The following is a 21,915-nucleotide window of genomic DNA, read 5'->3' as shown; positions in this document are numbered from 1 at the left end:
CTGCCAGGTCCCTGTGAGGAACAGAGGGCTGAAGCAGGATTGTACTGTAGGTCTCATATCTCCATGGTGATTTTGGTGAAAGATTGGTTGCTGATGAGCATGTATGTGAGGGTAGAGCACTGTGTGGAAGCTGGGTGTTAAACATTGGTGTGAGAGACTTAGGTGTTGTGTGCTGCTGGCACCAGAGTGGTGAGCTGCGGCGTTGCAGAGAGCATAAGAACTTGCAGGCATTGCAGGAGAATTCCCCTATGGTGTTGTGAGTTGTGGGGTGGCAGCAGTACATCGACTGGCAGCCAAGGTTGAAAACATGGAAGGCCACATCAGGGTAGTGGTGGGTTGGGTTATGATGAGGGTTCCTAGCGCTGAGTGACATTAAGTCCCAAAAGTCCAACTCCATTCTGGTCAAGCCCCCAACTCCATCTCAACAATATTTCCCTGATTTGATGCATGGTAATTTTGTTGCTGGAAGGGGTTGTCTTGTTCTGAACTCTTGCTGTTAGCCTTAATTTGGTCACATAATCTTTCCTCTAGATCCGGGTCAGATTATTGACTCTGAGTCTAGGCACTGTAGTTAGTATTCTGTCAAGTCACTGTTGTATCTGTTAAAAACAACATTATCACAAATGTCATCTGCTCTTATCATTCGTAGAATTGAGAGCATGTCAAGTCATTCTGATATATGACCCATATATTACACCTGATGAGACACCCCGTCTGGAACGGGTGTTTCTTTATCAATATGTCAGGGACATTGATAAATATCACTAGATAATTCATCAAAGAGTTGTAGTTCAAATTGGCATCCCCTCATCTCCCATTTTCTTAAAGATATGTCTAGAACCCTCACTTTGGCATCTGCGGTCTGTGTACCATATTCCTGAACTATGGCACAGGTTTTCATCTGTGATACTGTTTAGTATTTAAGGACCACCACTCGACCCCTTAGGTAGAAAAATCCTTCACCCCAGATTATCCTACAAGATACAGCTCGAAGACGATAGTGGTGATTGCCGGCACTCAGAGAAGATGGTGCATCTTGCCTGACACTGATAAGAGCTGTGTGGTGCATGTTTGTCTTTTGCAGGAAACACTTCATCCACAGCTCCTTCAATAATGACAGCCTGAGCTGTCAACAAGGTATGTTGCGTGCCCCTTCTCCCTAAGAATCTCCAAGCTGCAAGCTGCTCTACTACATGCTTTTCTAGGACAACACATAGAAGTAGGTTTGAAGAGGGTTATGCTTTTAGATGACATTTAACCATGTTAGAAATGTTAATTCTATTCTTGTTCTTTACACTGTGCCTTCTTTCTGCTTTTATGATATCCTTTTTGATTATTTTAGATGTGCTAAGAAGCAGGTTCACCTTGTTGTAGTAAATAATTTTAGTTAAGTGTCTGTTCTTCTTAATACAGTGTCTGTGATCATGTGAAGAGCGAAATAAGTTTATTGTTACCACGGTTCACCTGATCCCTTTGCAGGGATTGTTAGTAACCCAAAAGCAATGACTTCACTGCCTCTTTGTATTGAGTGGGGTTCTGTGGGACAACAATAACCTGTCTTTCACAGTGGCGCTGGTGCATTGAACTAAGTTAACTTGCATCACCTGTGGGTGGGAAAGTAAACCTTGTAGAACGACACCAGAGCCTTAGTTTATGCAACAGCTGGCACCCAACATGGGCTCCTATGTTATGGTTAGGCCTTGAGTAGTTTTTTTCCCTATTCACATCTGCACATGAAGCATTATTACCTCCCTACGCAGAGCTCTGTTGTAACCTCCTACTGATGATAAGGGAGCTCCTATTTCCATAGGTTTGTCAAGCTTGACTTTTAAAAGATTGTTCACCAACCAATGGGGTTTCTATTGCTTTGATTCCATTATTCTATTGAATCCATTCACCATGGCAGCACCTATAGTGATAGGAGACAATTACCGGGAAGTATTCACCCAGTATTTCTCGAGGTGTTGCTGATGAAGGGGGAGCAGTTACTTTTGTATTTGCTGCTCACGCAGCCTATGCAATTGAGAATTGTGTGGAGTTTGAGCCTAGCAATGCTGCTTCAGGGTATTTTTGAGTACATACAGTGGTAAATCTGCCTGTACACAATAGGGAATACCATGATTTGGAAATAGCCTTGACTTACACAGAAAACCAGAACTGGTTTGCTGGTCAATTACCACACACACAGGATTGCCTGTCTGGGACCCTTGAGCAACGAGGGGGCTGCATGGCCAGTCTGTTTCCCACCCTGATACCTTAGCATTTGCTGAGGAGGCCGGGGTGCTGAACTTCATAGTAGCCTTACACAGGAGACTGGTACAGTACATCAGTGTACTATGAGTTCTAGCTCCACTCTCGCCGCAGGGCCAGTAACTCCTCCACAAGTACAAACTATTGGTCCTCAGACTATTAATGCTATGGTGCAAAAGGGTCCGGCAAAAGCAAAATGAGATGGTTTTATGGATTGCTTGCAAAACCGATCAGTTAAAAGTCCCCTCGGAATAAACAGGACAGTGAGTATGTGTCTTCCTCTTGGGATGGAACCACCCGTATTGTATTTAACTCCTGGGAAAGCATATATGCATATATCACTAATACACATGGCATGCCTTCATTGGCAGTGTTCCCTGATGGACTGAAACAAGTGCAGAATGAGCACGGTGCAGCTCCAGCTCTGGACTTAGGCATGAAGCTAATGGAAAACTTCTCCACAATTTCCTCTACCATCATACAAAATATTAAGGCGGAAGCTTCAGCTCTGGCTATATGCAAACAGGAATTACCTAAAACAATTGCAGATGTCTACACCTCAGTGGGTCATGATACCTTTGGTACACAAGCTATTACACCACATTTAAAGCTCAAGTGCAACATTGATGGTTCCAATCGAGGGCGTCCGCAGGGGGGGGCAAGGAGGGGCGCTTGCCCCCCCCTGGAGCGACCCTCCTTGCCCCCCCTGCAGACACCCATGAAAACCGTGACTTCAAGATGGGGTTCTCACTCTCTTTCCTCTCCTTTCTTTTATTTGTTTCCCTGTGAAATGGATCCAAAAAAGAAAGACGCTTTTGCTGGAAATGTCATATTATTCTGACATTTTAATTCCAAAGTGCAGCATTGGGAATAAAAGCCTAAAAATATGAAAAATAGATAAATAACTAAATAAAGTAAGACAAAGTGGTAGCAAACGGGCCAAACTGATTTTATTCACACTGAAACACATTAGCGCCACTTTTACAGACTTTGCCAGTGAAGCGCTATTTTTGTTTTCTTGTCTTTGTATTCCCTGGACTTGGAACTAGTGCTTCAATCCTGGAGGTACTGCAATGTGTGGATTAGAAAACAAAATGTGTGCTGCGGCTCTGCGTCCAGGGATGTGGTCTTTTTACCATACTGCTTGCGTTGTGTAAGGATATAAGCAATGGCCATTGAAATGGGTCCATTCAGGGCCCTGTAGTCGTGTCCTTTAACTTTTCAGGCAAAAGCACTCACTGATTTCTGAATAGTGAGTGTAAAAGCATTAAGGTAACCATGTTGTTCCTGCTTACATTTCCCATGGTTTGCTAAATTTTGCATTCCCTATAAGTGTTTGCTTTTTCCAGGATGTTGTTACTTTTTTTTTGTAGTCCGCATATTGCTCTTGTCTAGTGCGTAAATTAAATTGAGCCGCATCCAGGTGTTTATAGCGGGCAACAATTGGGTTGTAGTTAAAGAAAGTCTGAGTTTTTCTCAGTGGGGCAGTACGGTGTTCAGTGGGGGAGAGGATGCGGCACTATAGTCAGAGCTGCTGAATTTGGAACTGGGAACCAGGTTCAGCCTTAATAAGCAGTCCACCAGACCACTCTCCTGCGAGAGCACAATCACATGCTAGACCTTAGTAGGCTTCGTAACACCTTAGAAGTCCTGGTGTCTTCGCACCAGCAGGTGGACCTAGCATGACAAGTGTAGGTTAACCTTCAAGGCTTGTCCACCACTATCCATACTGAAGTTCACCTCCAGTCTTGCGGGCAGGCCTATGAAGCAGCACGCCCTAAAACAACAGTCACTGAGGTCACAGGACCCTTGATAGGGGCCAGCTCTAGGGCGGTGCAACCAGTGTGACCGCACCGGGTGCTGACTTTAGGTGGAGGTACCATGTTTGCAAGTATATTATGGTTTTAAAAATGCTTGCTGCCTCCTTCCTGGCCTCCAGCAATTTTCCGCAACAATAAAAATGTCATGATGACTCTGGTGATTAATGTTCTTCCTAGAGAGAGATCAGAATTTTGTCTAGTGGAAGTTTTGACTTATGGAAAGGTAGCTCAGAGGATTAATGTACCGGTTGCAAAGAACATAAGCCATGCAGATCACAAAGTGCACATAATGTAAACAGGTCAGTGGGCTACTGCTTTTGTCAGAGAGATCCTTTTGTTACTTGCAGTTTATAAGTTAAAATCCTAACTTAGAACAGTGAGCTATTAACTGTCATCTAAGAGCTGCATACAAACTGCAAGGTATAAATTAGAGTGTTATTTCTTTGATTATCCTTATGTCCCTTTTGGACAGAAATCAATTCTGATTATTAAGGAGAACCCCCAACCATGGTATTACGTTTTAAATTCCGGGTATTGTGTTTCTCCAGACAAATCACTATAAAACTATACGGGCTACTAGTATGGTTGCCATGTGACTCTTACACCTTGTAGTCCTTAGTCTTACATAACATTTTCTATATAGTGATTAACACACATATTGATTGTCTCTGTGTATTGTGTGTGATGTAAAGTGCTCTGACACCCTACAATGGTATGAGTGGCGCTGTAAATCAAATTAAATGCATCTGAGAGAGAGAGAGTGGTTATGGAAACTTGGGGGGGCAGTTAAAGGGTGGTAGTGAGGGAATCCATGGCAGAGGTGGTCATTGGGGGGCACTAACAAACATTAATGCACAGGATACCACCAGTGCTATGGCTGGCCCTGCCCTTGAGGCAAGTCTGCCTCACCCATAGGTACCTCCATTGGCCTTGTTTCAGCAGTAGTAGCTGCAACTCACCAGGGATTAACAATGCAGGACTTGCACTCACACCAAACTAAGTTTGCAAATTTACAGTCACCCGGCTTCATTCATAAGCACTTTTAACATGTGTTGCCTGCTGTGGGGCCACTGGAATTAATTATGCAGCAAAGGATGACAACATTATGCCATAGTGTTCACTAAATTATGCATTAAAAAAAGGGTGCTGCTTAATGCAGTATATTTTCAGATATGTTATTATTTTGACGTTAGTACACATGCTAACAGTCTCTGGAAAGATTTTGCCTTATTAGTACCAGTGCAACATACAAACGCAGCAGTGAGAAAGGTGACCAGTCAACCTTTACAATAGGCCATCCACTCCGCAGAAACACAAGTCACATTTTATATTAACTTTTGATATGTTTGAGCTACAACCAATTAGTTTAAATGGTCAGATCATGCAGCAGATCTTGCATTAGGAGGCAAATAAGGCAGAGCCATAATTTTAGGGAAAATATTTGCAAACTAGGATATTTTGCCATTCATGTTTGAACTGCTGTTGTGGAAAAAGGGAGTAGTGCTGATGACAGAAACTCCATGGCTCGGAGACAAATGGCTTGTGTTTCCACATTTTATCGTATTTGGTACATTCTGTAATTAGAAGCATATCCCACTTTGTGAATATATTTTAATGTTAATAACTCATTATAACCTTAAATAATCATGTGTATCCATTGGTTGATTAAACTGGGCAGTGAAATGCCAACCAAATACTAAAAATTGGGATGTCTGCGCATTCTGGTCACACCTCTGGCTCCACCCACAGATCCAAACCTTGGGTTATTCCCGCCCTCTGATTTCTCCGCCCACTGTTCCCCTACTTTTGTTCCCCCACTTTTGTTCCCCCACTTCGACCACTGTGTAAGACTCAGCATCCCTGGACCTGTGATGTGCCGCTGCTGCGGGCGCCGCATGTGCCACACATTTACGGGGCCGGGCTTCCGCATAAGGGAGCTGGCTATTATTGTATCCCTAAACGTGGGCACGTTGTCAGTTTGACACTGACTCTAAGTTTCTTTTATAAAATATAGCTAACATTTGGACCTATACATTTTATTTTGTATAAATTAATTGAATGTGTGTAAAATGTTGCAAAGCCCGGGGAATTCTAGTAAAGGGAGCACCCATTGGCTAATCACTAGCGTGTGTGATTGCTGCATTATTGATAACTAACTTTGACGTTGTGCTTTAACTTTGGATAAAAGTTATCATGAATTCTAGCACCAATAAGCCAATATTGGTAAATATGTGTGCTACAAATAATCCCTAACATACACTGTGCATACAGTATTTTCAATCTGGTGCTTTAATCATAGGCTGTTTTAAAGTATTCTGATAAAAATCGAATCGTGCTGAAGACAGCCTTGACTGGTGTTGGATCGAGCACCCTGAAGTCTGCACACCTAGCAGACAGAGATAAAGCACCTTGTCAGAAAGTTTAGCGTTTTTACTACAGGTGGTGTTTGTTGGCCTGTAGCAGGGTCAGTCACATGTCCTGGATTCCTGGCATTTAATTGAGTCTATCCCAGTTCTGCGCCCCAGTGTTTCTTGTGCCCCACCTGGCACACATCATGTTGGAGGATGGTAATGATGTTAACATTCTGCCCCCCCCCCCTGGAAAAATGTCTGCGGACGCACATGGTTCCAATAAAGATAAAGTTGCAACGGAAGAAAAGAAAAAAAAGAGGGAGAAAGAGCAAAGACGGATTGAATCACCCGCATCATGGAAATCTGGTACGAATGGTTAAAACTTGAGCGACCAAGAGAAAATTAGAAAGCCTGAAAGGTATCTGATAGTTGCTTTTCACATTCCTTTCACAACACTGATGGTAAATGAACCAAGAGAGGAAACAAATCCAAGTATCGAAGAAAGGAGGAGAATAGCAGTTCCTGCAAGACGTAATACGTACAGGGACGCGAGGAGGAGGACGACGGAAGAAGGAGACACTGTGGCGAGGAGAAGGGCAGGCAGAAGAGAAGGTAATTGGGTTTTAAAAAAAAAAATGTTTAACTCTTTTCGTGGGCCTGGAGTGGAGCGAGGAGGAGGAGGAGGACGACGGAAGGAGACACCGCGGCGAGGAGGAGGGCAGGCAGAAGAGAAGGTAAGTGGGTTTAGAATAAAAATGTTTAACACTTTTCGTGGACCCGGAGCGGCGCATAGGTCCACTGAGTTTTTTTAAAACTCGGTGGAACTACGCGGAGCACCACTCCGCATACTCCACCCAGGGTTACTTGTCATCACTGTTAAATGAGTAGTTGACAGTATTTTCCTCTATGAACCTTGTAAATGGTGTTTTTTTAGAAAACCGAATAGATTAAACATAATTACGTGCATTAGATTCTGAAGGCTACAATGTTCAATACAATATTCAACAATATATGTATTGATATATAACCTGTAGAGTCCATGCGAAAACTGAGGTTTATTTGTGCTATCAAAATAATAATTGTCACTGTGCTCTCAAAACAGAATAAGTTGTTTGGGTGTGCCAATAGAATTCGTTATTATGCCTTTACCAAATCCAAAGTTCCATCATTGCTTTAACAAAACAAGTTCCCGAGTTAGTATGCACTGTCTTTGAAGTTCACTCTGAATGCTGGTGCGCAGTCGTTACTAATCAAGTTAAAGCTTTGGAAATAGCTGACTGTTCTTGCAGCGTTTTTAATGACACTGTTTTGGGACTTTTCTAAACAATAACAACTAATTCATGCCCGTGTTGTTCTTCACACAACAAAATACCGTGATTTATGTATGCTGTCCTTTTTCTTAATCGTAGGACTGGAAATGGACTGGAAACGTGACGAGAAGAAACTCAGAGGTAAGTGACTACTGTTGGCGAAGCCAAGCAGAGGCAGCAGAGCGGTTCGGTCTTTTATACTGCCGCCCTGGAATTCAGTGGGAGGATGCACACGACGGTGCGGTGCAGGCGTGGACAGTTGTTCCACGTTTTTTTACTACATAATATGGTTGATTTATGGGGGTGTGGCAGTAGCGATCAATCAGTGCACGTGTTCGCATGAAAACATGCGTGAAAACAAATTCAAAGACTGGTTCTTAACAATATGTGTAAGAGTCACAATCAAGCGCATGATATAACTTATACAAATGTCAATTTGAACTAAAATAAAGAAATGTAAAACCTCACTGAAACACATCATGTTGTCTAGAGTATGAAATAACCCCATCCTAGGAATTCATGATGAGAAAATACTAGAGTGTGCTACTGTACGGGAATAGGAGCCACTCATAACACAAGTGCTACTTCTGACTTTCCCACAGGAAGTGATGTATCACAGAGCAAGTTCACCCGTGGCACTCTTTTATGGTTCTCTCAGCCAATAGCTCGATTCACCACTGGCATCTGTGCCCTCCAAAGCTGAGCTTCCATCATCAAACATGCCTCATATAAACCAATGAGTGCTGAACCAACAAGTGTGCTGGATTATTAATATAGGCATGCATTACGTGTCCTCTATAATGACCATACCTACCCCATAGATGAACTAAAGGATAACAACATGTCCTCCACTGAGGAGTAGAATGAACTTTGACTTTTTGAAAGACATCTTCCATCTCAATACCACAAAGATAAGGGATCATGGAGTGGAAAAATGTCTCTTCCCCTTCAAGTGCTTCTTTTTTATGACACATATATTTAATTAGTCCTATTTCATTCTATCAATGGTATATTTGGTTGCCAACATGCATCTCTATACAGAATATACAGCAAATGCTTGAAACAGTGTAAGGCTCAGATCATTCATGCTTCGATTTGTCTAAAAGCATATGTTATTTTATTGAAATGCATTGTCTTTTTTCAAGTAGAAACAGGTATTCCCTATTGAATAATAAAGTTCCCATGAGGCACAGGGTCAGACTGATTTGCATATAGCCATGTCTGAACTGGGGTGGCAGAGTGGGCTAAAGAACGGTGATGGATTAAACCCAGATCTTTTGACTGGGTGTGAGTGTTTGATTGATTCAGATGCTCCGTCCATCACCACCCCCTTTTGTACCGCTTTTGGCCACCATAAGTGTGGCAGGGTATGCTCAGACGTGAGTCCCTTGCTCACTTTGCCACTGGATTCAAGCAAGCCGGGCTTAAGACGACTGGAGTGCCAGAAACCAATCCTTGGAAGCTTGTTTCCGGTCCAGGGAAGACATGGCTTGGCAGTTCGGGCTCGACTGTTCCCATGAGGCACAGGGTCAGACTGATTTGCATATAGCCATGTCTGAACTGGGGTGGCAGAGTGGGCTAAAGAACGGTGATGAATTAAACCCAGATCTTTTGACTGGGTGTGAGTGTTTGATTGATTCAGATGCTCCGTCCATCACCACCCCCTTTTGTACCGCTTTTGGCCACCATAAGTGTGGCAGGGTATGCTCAGACGTAAGTCCCTTGCTCACTTTGCCACTGGATTCAAGCAAGCCGGCTGGAATGCCAGAAACCGGTCCTCGGAATCTTGTTTCCGGTCCAGTGAAGACATGGCTTGGCAGTTCGGGCTGGACTGTTCCCATGAGGCACAGGGTCAGACTGATTTGCATATAGCCATGTCTGAACTAGGGTGGCAAAGTGGGCTAAAGAACGGTGATGGATTAAACCCAGATCTTTTGACTGGGTGTGAGTGTTTGATTGATTCAGATGCTCCGTCCATCACCACCCCCTTTTGTACCGCTTTTGGCCACCATAAGTGTGGCAGGGTATGCTCAGACGTGAGTCCCTTGCTCACTTTGCCACTGGATTCAAGCAAGCCGGGCTGAAGACGGCTGGAATGCCAGAAACCGGTCCTCGGAAGCTTGTTTCCGGTCCAGGGAAGACATGGCTTGGCAGTTCAGGCTGGACTGTTCCCATGAGCCACAGGGTCAGACTGATTTGCATATAGCCATGTCTGAACTGGGGTGGCAGAGTGGGCTAAAGAATGGTGATGGATTAAACCCAGATCGTTTGACTGGGTGTGAGTGTTTGATTGATTCAGATGCTCCGTCCATCACCACCCCCTTTTGTACCGGATTATTAATATGGGCATGCATTACGTGTCCTCTATAATGACCATACCTACCCCATAGATGAACTAAAGGATAACAACATATCCTCCACTGAGGAGTAGAATGAACTATGACTTTTTGAAAGACATCTTCCATCTCAATACCACAAAGATAAGGGATCATGGAGTGGGAAAATGTCTCTTCCCCTTCAAGTGTTTCTTTTTTATGACACATATATTTAATTAGTCCTATTTCATTCTATCAATGGTATATTTGGTTGCCAACATGCATCTCTATACAGAATATACAGCAAATGCTTGAAACAGTTCGATTTGTCTAAAAGCATATGTTATTTCATTGAAATGCAATGTAATTTTCAAGTAGAAACGTGTATTCCCTATTGAATAATAAAGTTTGAAATGAAGAGCATAAATCTGGCTGCAGGATAATTATATCTCCACAGGTTTACTACGCCCCTGTGACATCATATTTGAAGGTACACGCCAGGGGTGAAGTAAAGTCCCCAAGGTCAAGCCTCCAACTTCATCTTTGAGAAGACTTCTACCAAATTCTGTCAACTCACTGTCTTATCTATTATAAACAATTATAAATTGAATGTCGCCCACCCTTATCATTTGTAGAACTGAGAGAGCGTCAAGTCATTCTGATAATATCTCAGATATAACACCTTATGAGACACCCAAGGGCAGATTTATCAATCTTTCAAGCAGCGCAATGAACCAAGCCACCTTACTGCACTGTACTAGGGGAAAGGGCAGGAATGCACCAAATGTATTATACAACGTATTCCTGTCCTTTGACATTGCTGGCGCACTTTTGGCTGCCTAGTGCCAAAGCAGGCACCCTTGTGTCATGTTGCAAGGGTCCCTGCGTTGTAGACAGGGTTGTTATTCTGCTGGAAGAGATGACTTCATGTAGAAAAACATTCCGGAGAGGCATTATCCTCTGTCTATGAGGAAAAAATAAGGAGAAATAAACATATTTCTCCTTGTTACGCCTCACCAGGGGAGGCATGGGATTTTGACACATTCCCAGTTCTACCACTAATGATAAATCTGGGATTGTCTCAAAATCAATGAGTGTATGCGTGGGAACACCCACGTTCCACCACTGGAGCATCTCCCTGGGGCAGAGTAATGCAAGGCAGCGATTTGCACTATCTTGATTTACTCTAGATTTATCAAAGCAATAGGTATGCAATGCACCGCTTCTCTCTAAGAAACTCTAGACTGCATGCTTGCCTATGGTAGTGCCGCTCGAAGTTGCGAGGAGCTGTGTGGAGTTCACTGTCCCTTACCTGTTCCAAGGGGATTCCAGGATCTCTAAATGCGGAGAAGACACTGGCGTAGCTGCGGGACTGCAAGTCCCAGGACCCCAAGCGGCGTGCTGACCAGCCGCACCTGGTGACTCTTCCTGTCGGCCGCGCCCCCCGCTCTGGGTGCTTAAGACCGCGACTCGCGCCCCCTGCTCCACGGACGCCGCTCGAAGTTGCGAGGAGCTGTGTGGAGTTGACTGTCCCTTACCTGTTCCAAGGGGATTCCAGGGTCTCTAAGTGTGGAGAAGACACCGGCGTAGCTGCGGGACTGCGAGTCCCAGGACCCCAAGCGGCGTGCTGACCAGCCGCACCTGGTGACTCTTCTCGTTGGCCACGCCCCCGAAGGACACAGGTTACAAAACCACGCCCTAGGTCGCGCATCGCGGGACGCGGCGGGCGGGCACCGGGCTAAGCCCGGGCTAGGGCGGGCCGTTTGAGGCAAGTTAGAGACCGGACCGGGCAACCCCCCTAACGCCCTACTTTCCAGGTTACCTTTACAGATCCGCCTAGCGGCACAGAGCTCGGACGAAACACAATGGCCACCAGAGAAACAAGAAGCAAGGCTGTTTCCATGGTCTCAGGCACTTTGGACAATTTTCTTGCTAAGGCAAATACTGTGGTCAATAAGGGACTCACTGTGTTGGAAAAACAAATTGCGGAGGGTATAGAACATTCCAATCTAGCTTCACCAGGGTCATAACCTAATGTTAGGTCAACATTATTGCTTGATGCCACGCACCTAACACTCATGGATAATATTGACCAAACCATAGAGTCTGTCCTACAACAGCTAAGGACACCATCCAACTCTCATAGGGACAGAGACTCACTACGCATCACTGATGACGTGGAGCCCTCCCCCATCGTTGAGTTAGTATCATCTAGGGCTCTGGGGGACTGTCCCGCATCAATAGAATACATGGGTCATAGAGAGGATATTGCCCCGAAAAGGAAAAGATCTAGGAAGCCTAAAGGCGCCAAAAGGGCTAAAGTTGATCCCATAATGAACACCACTGAAGATAGCGTGGGCACCCCCGGAACATCTGCCACGGGGAATGATATGTAAACGGAGAGTATTCCACCTCCCGCCCCCATACCCACGCACACTGGCCCATTCTTTTTTGGTGTGGTTGTTCCTAATACCTCAGAGCACCTTATCTGCTCACTCACTGGTATCCTCAAAAGCCTTTTGGATCCTCTCTCCCTTAAATTAGACTCTATAGAGACTAGACTTCTAGCTATAGAAAGACTAAGTGGTAGTGTTGGCGATAAGCCAGAGCAAAGAGCAAGCACATATGGAGCCTATGGGGATAATGCCGGGACTTCTCATTCCCCTACTGTTACAACTACTGTGGCCCCTATTTTACCAATAGCTTCTTCCCGTGAAAACACCAGCCTAGGCCCCGTGCCACAATCTGCCCCCGTGCCCCTTCCCAGGCAACTGCCTCAGGTACCAACTGCTAGGAGGTCGAAGTCATCTGCTTCGACCACCCTACCCGGCCAGGAGAGACCATCAAATGAAACAGCTAATTGCCCAAACAGGTTAGTTAGTTCTAACAACCGGCGAAAAGCAGTTAACCTGCCCCCAGAGGCAGCAGCGTATACTGTGATTCTGATGAGGGTACCAGAGCTTTCCAGCGACGCGGTGGAATCCTATGATTCCCTACGTAATAAGGTTATTAGCTGGTTAAATATCCAAAGGCCCCTACCATCTAATCTAAGAGGAGTAGTTCTTATGCTTAGAAGGGTTCCATGGTTTGGGTATACCGTTAAGAAAAGTGTGGGGAATTGTATAATTGTAAGCTTCAAGAATCCTCAGGTTGCTACCTATATCTGTAATTGGCTTGGGAGTTCAGGAAATACATCCATTGAATTGGTCTCCCTGTCATACTTTTATCCTAGTGTACGCGATTTAACTGTGAGGAGGGATGACGGCTGGACAAGGGTGGGTTTTGCCGTTGATGGGTCAAGATACAGGCCCACCTGCAATGTTATCCCTGCTTATGGCAATTACATACACCCCAACAGATTCAGCCGTCTCGAACAGGTCGATTGACTCAAAAAGGGTGCATCTTCACGACGCATCCAAAGTATTGTTAGTGAATCTGTAGGACAGGGGATTGCGAGAGGTGATATTGACATTATTATTCGAGATTTTGATGCATCCCTTCGGGAAAGCTCAACTCCTATTAGCTCCAGGGGCCAAGTAAGTGACCCACCCCAGAGTCTACCAGGTCATAATCTAACATCGATAGCCCCGCCTGCTCCTAACTTAACACCCACTGTTCCATCTATCTTGGAAGAGGTAGTGTATGCAACAATTGCAGATACATCCCCTTACGAGGCACACCAGGCGTGATCAATAACGTGATTCAAAATTAATGCGATTTCATGATTTATTCATCATACTTCATTGTTGGTAAGTTTAAACATCTGATATTGTTTTCATATCTGCCATGTGGCTATTCATTCACTTTAATGGCACATGAACTTTTGGCCCGAAATGCATTGGAGAAAAGTTCATGTGCCATTAAAGTGAATGAATAGCCACATGGCTGATATGAAAACAATATCAGATGTTTAAACTTACCAACAATGAAGTATGATGAATAAATCATGAAATCGCATTAATTTTGAATCACGTTATTGATCACGCCTGGTGTGCCTCGTAAGGGGATGTATCTGCAATTGTTGCATACACTACCTCTTCCATAATCCTTTGGTGCCTGACGGAAGACACCACCCTGGAGAGCACCCATAACTTTCGAAAAATTCAGTGCAAAAGTCACATCACCCAGCTGTGCGCCACCGACTCCCCGTTCCCATCTATCTTGGAAACATCACTGCAAGGGCCCGTAGTCCCATCAACTGACAGTGCACTAGGGACAATTGAGGGGCTGGGATCAAATTCTTCAGCCGTAATCCTAAAGGTCCTCTCCTGGAATGTGGCGGGTATTGCCAATAAATTATACACAAATGACTGGGATTCTCTAATAGGCAGCAGTAATATCTGTCTTTTTCAAGAGACGTGGGCCAGGGAACCCCTGTGTAGAGCAGGATATGCAGTCTTTGAAATTCAAGCCAGGTGGAGTGGTAAAGTGAGGCCTTCAGGTGGTTTGGCGGTTTGGGTAGCTAGTCATATTGGGAGTAATGCGGAGAATGTACCTACGTTCTCGCAGGACATGCAGTGTGTTCTACTCAAGTGGCCAAATGCTTTAAATCTGGCAATTATTAATGTGTACTCTCGCCCAGTCAGTGCGGCTATGGAATCACCAACACTGGAAGATCTTTCGTCATTTTTGGGCCAACTGCCCATTGATTGTAAGATAGTGATGGGCGGAGATTTTAATTGCCACTTTGAACCTTTAGAAGGTTTAAAGGAGGGTGCCCTTACCGCCGAAGATGAATTCTGGGGTGTTCTGTCATGCCAATCCCCCCACCCTAAATCTTGGTCTCCTCTCGCAGTGCAAATTATGGCCCTAACATTAAATTTTGCGTTAAGGGCCTGTAATGGACGCACTCCTTCTGACATTCCTTCACTGTGTACCTTTAACAGGAAGGACCATGAATCGAGGCTGGACTACATTTTTGTAGACATTGGTCTGTGGTCCAAGGTCCAGGATTTTAGGGTAGTTGTAAGATCAGACAGTGACCACAACGCACTTTTATTAGATATGGCGCACCCTGCACTTGCTGTTGGGTCACTACCCGCCAATCCCAGCGAAGATCCAGGGAATCTGGTTCTTAGCTCCAATAGACGTAGGGTAAAATGGGGGAAATTGGCAAACTCAGAAGAGAGTATAAGCAAAATCTATGAAATAGCACTCCCTAAGCTAAAAGAAATGGATGTACTAATTAACCTGCCCAGACCTCCAGACTTCAACGAAAAATTAGCTCAAATCCATGTAGATTTAGTGGGAGCCCTAGGTGAGGTTTTCTACCCAGTGGTAGCCTCACGGAAGAAAAAGACTCAAACCTCAACCTGGTACAATTCTACGTGTAAAAAGATCAAGACAGAGCTAATAGCCACAATAAAAGCAGGTTCTGATAAGGGTAAGGTTGTTGAGCTTAGGCGGAAATAAAGGGAAGCAATGGCACTGGCAAGGTCGGAATGGGATTGGAACAGATGGCAGGACCTCTCTTTAGCACTAGAAGCGAGGGATTCTAGAAAATGTTGGTCCCTGGTAAATACTGGCACAGGAGAAGCCAAAGCTGCAGTGGAGCCAAACATTGCATCTTCTGTCTGGGAGGCCCACTTTGGCAAATTGTATCAAGATACCTCTGAATTTGCCAATGATGTGACCTCTGATGCTATATCCAATCCTGTAGCTGGACTAGAATTTACCCTTGGCGAGGTGGTCAGTGCAATAGAGAGATTGGCAGTGGGGAAGGCCCCGGGACTGGACAGATTGCCCGGTGACCTCTTTAGACACCATCCAGAGATCTGGGGCCCGTACCTCCTTATTCTTTTTAATTCCATCGCGGGAGGTATGGAGATCCCCTGTACTTGGCTGGGGGCGGAGATAGTGCCTATCTTCAAAAAGGGTTCTCCTCTTCTCCCAGCCAACTACAGGCCGATCAGCCTCATAGATGTCCCCCAAAAACTATTTTCTCGCCTCCTCCTGGACCGCCTTTTAGACTGGATGGAGGATAACGAAATTCTGAGTCCCCTCCAAGCTGGCTTCAGGAAAAACACGCCTACCATGGACCAGATTTTCCGCCTCGTCCTCCTCTACTGGAAAACTGTGAGGATCGAGGGGGGGAGGCTGTACAGTGTGTTCGTGGACCTGAGGTCAGCCTTTGACCTGGTCCCCCGCAAGAAATTATGGGAGGTCTTAAAGGAGCTGGGTGTTCCTACCCATCTGCTACATGCGATAATTAGGCTCCACGACAGCAATTATGCACAGGTTAGGTGTGGGAGGGATGGAGCGTTGTCATCCAGGTTCCCAGTTCTCAGGGGGGTAAGGCAGGGTTGCGTTTTGGTGCCAACCCTGTTTTGCCTCTTCGTTAACAGTGTCATATCCCATCTTGACAATGTTAGGGACAATGACGCTCCCCTCTTGGCAGGCAGGAGGGTACCGGCTATCATGTTCGCCGATGATACCCTCCTGCTTTCCAAATCCCCGATGGGGATCCAATGGATTTTAGATGGATTTGGTCTTTTCTGTAGACAACATGGTCTAGAGATCAATACAGAAAAGACCAAATTCATGATATTTAATCCTTCCCCTAAAACTAGACATAACCCATTACTGGGTTCAGCAAGACTGGAAAGGGTAAAAACTTTCCAGTATTTGGGGGTCACCCTACATGATAACTTATCCTGGGACCCCCAAATAGCAAGATCCCGGCTAAAGCTGTCCCAACTGTCGGGGGCAATTTTGAAGGTTGCAAACACTTCTACTTTCAAACCCATTAGCCCGGCAGTAGAAATTTATAAAACCCAAGCTAAAGCGGCCGCATCTTATGGCAGTGAGTTATGGGGGTATAAAGCAGGGACAGAACTTGTTAGTGTAGAAAACAATTTTCTCAGACGTCTCCTGGCCCTCCCCGTGGCACACCCTTGCTCCCTCTAAGACTAGATGTGGGTCTCCCTTCTATAGCTGAGGATTTGGAATTAAAGCCATTAAGATTCTGGCATAGGCTATGGACCACCGGTGAGCTTGCACCCTATAGGCAAGACCTCATTCATGTAATGAACTTGAACCAGCGTGATAGAATCCCGTGGCTGGCCTTTATAAAGAAAGAACTGTATCGCCTGAGACTCCCTGAGTTATGGGAGGTTCCTGAACAAGGCTGCCAAAGGGTCTCTCGCAAAAAACTGGTTGTAAAATACAAGGAGCAAAGTCTAGCTTCTCTGATGTCTGCACCCAATAATGGCATTTTAACTGATCGTTTTCTGGATTCCAAAAATTCTTATCAATTTGAAGGTTTTATGGACATCATTTCTCCCATTTTAGCAAAAAAATTATTTATCCAATGGAGGTTAGGCACTCTGCCTATCAAAACCTTTACCTGCAAATGGTCAAAGAGGGATGATAAAATTTGTCCAGGATGCAGTAATCATGATGAGGAGGAAGTCCATGTTCTTTTTTTCTGCCCAGCCTACAACAGACCAAGGAAATATTGGCTTGCGCCATTATGTAAGAACTTGGGCATTAGGAGTCACTTGTATTCGTACAGAATATTGAAAACAAGTACTCTGCCCCACATAGTCTTTGCAGTTGCCAAATTCTTATTGGCTATGTGGCAGATTAGGAAACTACTAAAAGACTGAACATTGATATGAACTGATTCATGATTGGACTCCCAGGGAAATGTATTTTTATGCAATGTTTTTTACATAGGTGAATGTCTTTTAAATGTTGAATGTTTTATTGTATCTTTTATGGTCTAAAAGACCGAAATAAAGAATTTTTGGATTTGATTGGATTGGTAGTGCCTAGAAGTAGGTTTTTGGGTGTTAGGATTTCAGATGATATTTCAACCAAATTAGAAACGTCTCAAAAATGTCAACTTTTTTCTAATTGTTTACAACATGCTGTCTTGCTGTTTTTATGATATCCTTTGTAATTATTTTAGATGCACTAAGAAGCAGGTTCACCCAGTTTACAGATCATGGGCACTGCTGAGGCACGGACGGGTCTAGCTTTTGTACACATTTGGTGACCTAGCGACTCACCCGTACTGCAGCTGCAATTAAGTAGGTCCTGAGAGGGGAAAGGAGAGCAGGAAGTAGTGGGCTGGGCTGGAAAAGATGCAGGAAGTGGGTGTGCGGGAGAACAGGAGAGGCGGGGAACATGGTAGGAGTGCACTGGGAGGGAGACTGAGGGAAAGAGTAGTAAAAAAGTCCAGAATGGAGGGGAATAAAATGAAGTGAAACAAAATCATGCAGATACAAGTATGGTGGCAAAAAGAAACAGGAATATAAGAAGGGTGGCCAAAATCAGCAGAAGAAAACAAAGAAATGATGCATGAAATGCAGATCAAATCAGACATTCACTACCAATCTCAGCTTGGGGAAAATTGATTGTTTTTGTTCACCACGCCTCCTTAGTTTGATCCAGCCATATGCAAATCAGTCTTGACCCTGTTTCCTATCAGTACAGTCCAGCTCAAACTGTCAGGTCATATCCTCCATGGACCAGAAAACAAACATCCTGGGACCAGCACAAATGGGTGAGATTGGAAAAAAAGAAACAAGCACAAAAGAGCACGAGAGAGAGAGAGAGAGAGAGAGAGAGAGAAGAACAATCACCAATGGGTGGAGCTTGCCTGGCCTAGAGAGCCGCCTGCTAGGAAATCTCTCTTGCCCGCTTCGCTCATTCTACACTATCGTGCTCCATCAAGATGCAGTGTGTCTCTTCAATTTTTGCTTTGAGCTGCCCAGACACAGCTCTGTTTATTGTGCCCAAAATTACCACAGATGAGGGTTTTTTGTAGGTTTATGGTGGCCGTTGCAGCCTACCCTCTCCTCTGGATGCGATGTACTCTGGGCTCGGCCCAGGGGGATGCCCCACTGATTGTGCATCGGTCCTCACCAGAGCCACTAGGAGGGTGAAGCCTTTTCCAAGGGCACAAGCCTATGTGGCTTCGAGTAGTGGGAGGGTAACTGTGAGCATGCAGAGTGAGTCCGCTGGGGACCCCAAGGCTGCCATCACCCAAGTCGTGGGAGTCTACCAGGACTCCCAAAGTGTCATGGGCCAGGTAGTGGCTGAAAACCTCATCATCAGCTATAGCCATATTACTTACCCCACAGAAGGAATCCTGCAGCAAATAAAAAAAGAGAAAGAGACACATGTCAGTGCAACAGTTTCTGACCACAGGGTCATTTCAATCCAGTGTTGCTTCCATCTGGTGAAATGTCACAAACAAATGTCAGAGATATGCCCCAAGCACTTAGGCCTACAATGAGGGGACACATTAACAGCTACATGCAGTTCATACATAATGAGGAATTAGCCAATGTTAAGGCAGGATAGCATGAAATGGGCGCAACACAGCAAGTCCAATGACGCAAGGTAACATTTATTCTATTGCTGTGCAGCTGTCTTCTTACCTGCTTTGTACACCCACACATTGTGACAGACATTCCCAGAACCAATCCATGTCAACTTCATATCTCTGAACTGCAACATATACCTACTAATGTCACAAACATGTTCTAAACTCCATCTATCATCCTATAGAGTTCCCCAAGGCTCGGTGCTGAGTCTTTTGCTGTTTAATGTGTATGTTCCTCCTCTGGCAGATGTTGCTGAGGAGGCGGGCTGTCCCTATTCTCCTGTGCTGATGACACGCAGATAATCTTTTCTCTCCCTTCATCCAAGGGATCTAATTCATCTGCCCTTCAGGCTGGCCTGAGACAAATCGCTTCTTGGATGCAAAATAACTTACTCAATTTAAATGGAGACAAAACTGAAGTCATGATCCTAGGGAAAGAACGCGATCTCTGGGGATCTCAACACTGGCCTTCTGAAATGGGTGTCTCACCTCAGCCTGTACATCAATTTCATAACCTGGGATTCATCATTGATGACCACCTGTCAATGAAAGCGACAAGCCACGAAGGTGGCCACAACCTGTTTTACCATCCTAAAATGGTTAAAGAAAATTCTATGGATGATAGCCCTCTCTGTACAAAGAAAGGTAGTCCATGCCCTGATTACATTCAGGCTAGACTATGGCAATGTTCTATATTTAGGCTCTAACAAAGCTACGGTACAAAGACTGCAGGTGGTACAAAATGAGTCTGGCAGGTTGCTCTGCCAGATGCCAAAGTCTATGTCAGTCACCAGCTCTCTCTGTGATCTTCATTGGCTAATAGTGTACAATCGTGTTAAATTTAAAGCCTTGAGCTATATGTTCAAAATTAAATCTGGAACAGCTCCTCAATACTTGCAATCTTTAGCCCAACTCTATATACCTTCTTGTCCTCTGCCCTCTGTGGGCCTGTTGAAATTCACCATTCCTAGAATTAAACTCACTTGGATGCGTGGAAGGTCCTTCTCGTTCCTTGGACCCTCCCCATGGAACTCTCTACCTAGCTCACTACGTGAAAAAAAACGTTTTTGGTAGATTCCGTAGAAGAGTGAAGACTTGGGTATTTAATCAATAATTTCTTCTTTCTCCCTTCCCTACCTTGGGGTAGCTGTGTGCCTTACAAATTTAAATAATAAATAATAAACTCTGAAATGTCCAGAGATTAGCTAAGAAAACATACATATGACACGCGTCACATTGTCAACTTCTAGAGAACACAGTTCAAGGAAATATTTTACAGCTGAACAAAGCTACACTTAGAAAACAAAAACCTTAATCAGATATTTCCAGACCCCTATATTCCTATTATGTAGCATTAACACCCTCCTCACAACATCACTACAAGAGTTGCAAGAAAAGTCATGGTTCATGGTCAAACAGTGTGAATCTCTAACGTGGTCTGTGTCAGAAATGTCATGCCTGTGATTGGTAAGTGTTTTCTAATTCTGAGTAACTCAAAATTGTGCTGAAGAATGCAGTAGTTAAGAAAGTGTAAAGCAGACAGCGGTGTATAAGTAGTGTCTCTTGTATTTGACACATGCTTGAACAGTCATGGGTTTGAGAAAAATAGGTCCTTATCATACTTCATGACTCAAGGTGGTTCTGGGTGTTCCATATTTTTACCAGGAGTGAGTTTTGGACATTGGCCATCTGCAGAGACAAAGAAGTACCTCTAAATCAGAGAATTCTGAAGGACGGGTTACTGAGAAGTGGGCGAGGCTAGTGTTACTATTCAGCCAATGCATTATATGATAATCCCTTTCGCAGATGGGTCTCTTAGACATGCACTACCACACACAATAAGCAGTAATGACATTTCCTGTTTTAAAACTTGGATACTTCAAACAAACATATATTTAGATACGATAGGCCTGATTCTCTCACTGCATTTTGTAGTATGTAAAGTAGCACAGTTAAAGTGTAATACCTTTTTTAATTTGTCCCTATGCTTTACCGAAGGGAGATCTCTGCCAGCAGGGACAAGCTCTCACTATGGGAAAGTATAGGGCCATTCAAAAAGTGTATTAAACTTGAATAAAATAGTAAAATGTGTTTACTTTAAATATGAATGTAAATTAATTGAATACATTTATTTTTGATGTAGAACAAAATATAAAACATACCACAACACTAATAACTTAATTTTGAAATAAGTATGTAATTTAAATATAAGGGGGGAGGAAGCAAACTGGCTCTCCTTTCAGCACAGTTCACCCCATTGCATTCTGGTAAATGCAGTACTCTTACTTCAATGTTGCTGTAGTTTTTCACTAAAGTTGATGCAAGTAGAGCTGTTATCTCTAGACTCATATTTCTGGGTCTAGCCCATCATCTCTAAAGAGAAGAAGTAGTAGAGAGCAGAGAAAATTCATGGGGTTTCTGTAATGCTGCCCAAGTCTTCACAGGCCACAGTACTACTCCACAGGCACACAGGGGCATCCCTAATGAGCGTGTGAGCTTGTTGGCTCAAGGAAGTCTTTTAAACACAAGAGGAAG

Source organism: Lissotriton helveticus, chromosome 8, assembly GCF_964261635.1.
Source record: "Lissotriton helveticus chromosome 8, aLisHel1.1, whole genome shotgun sequence".
Classification (NCBI taxonomy): Eukaryota; Metazoa; Chordata; class Amphibia; order Caudata; family Salamandridae; genus Lissotriton; species Lissotriton helveticus.
This window is presented reverse-complemented; position numbering follows the sequence as displayed.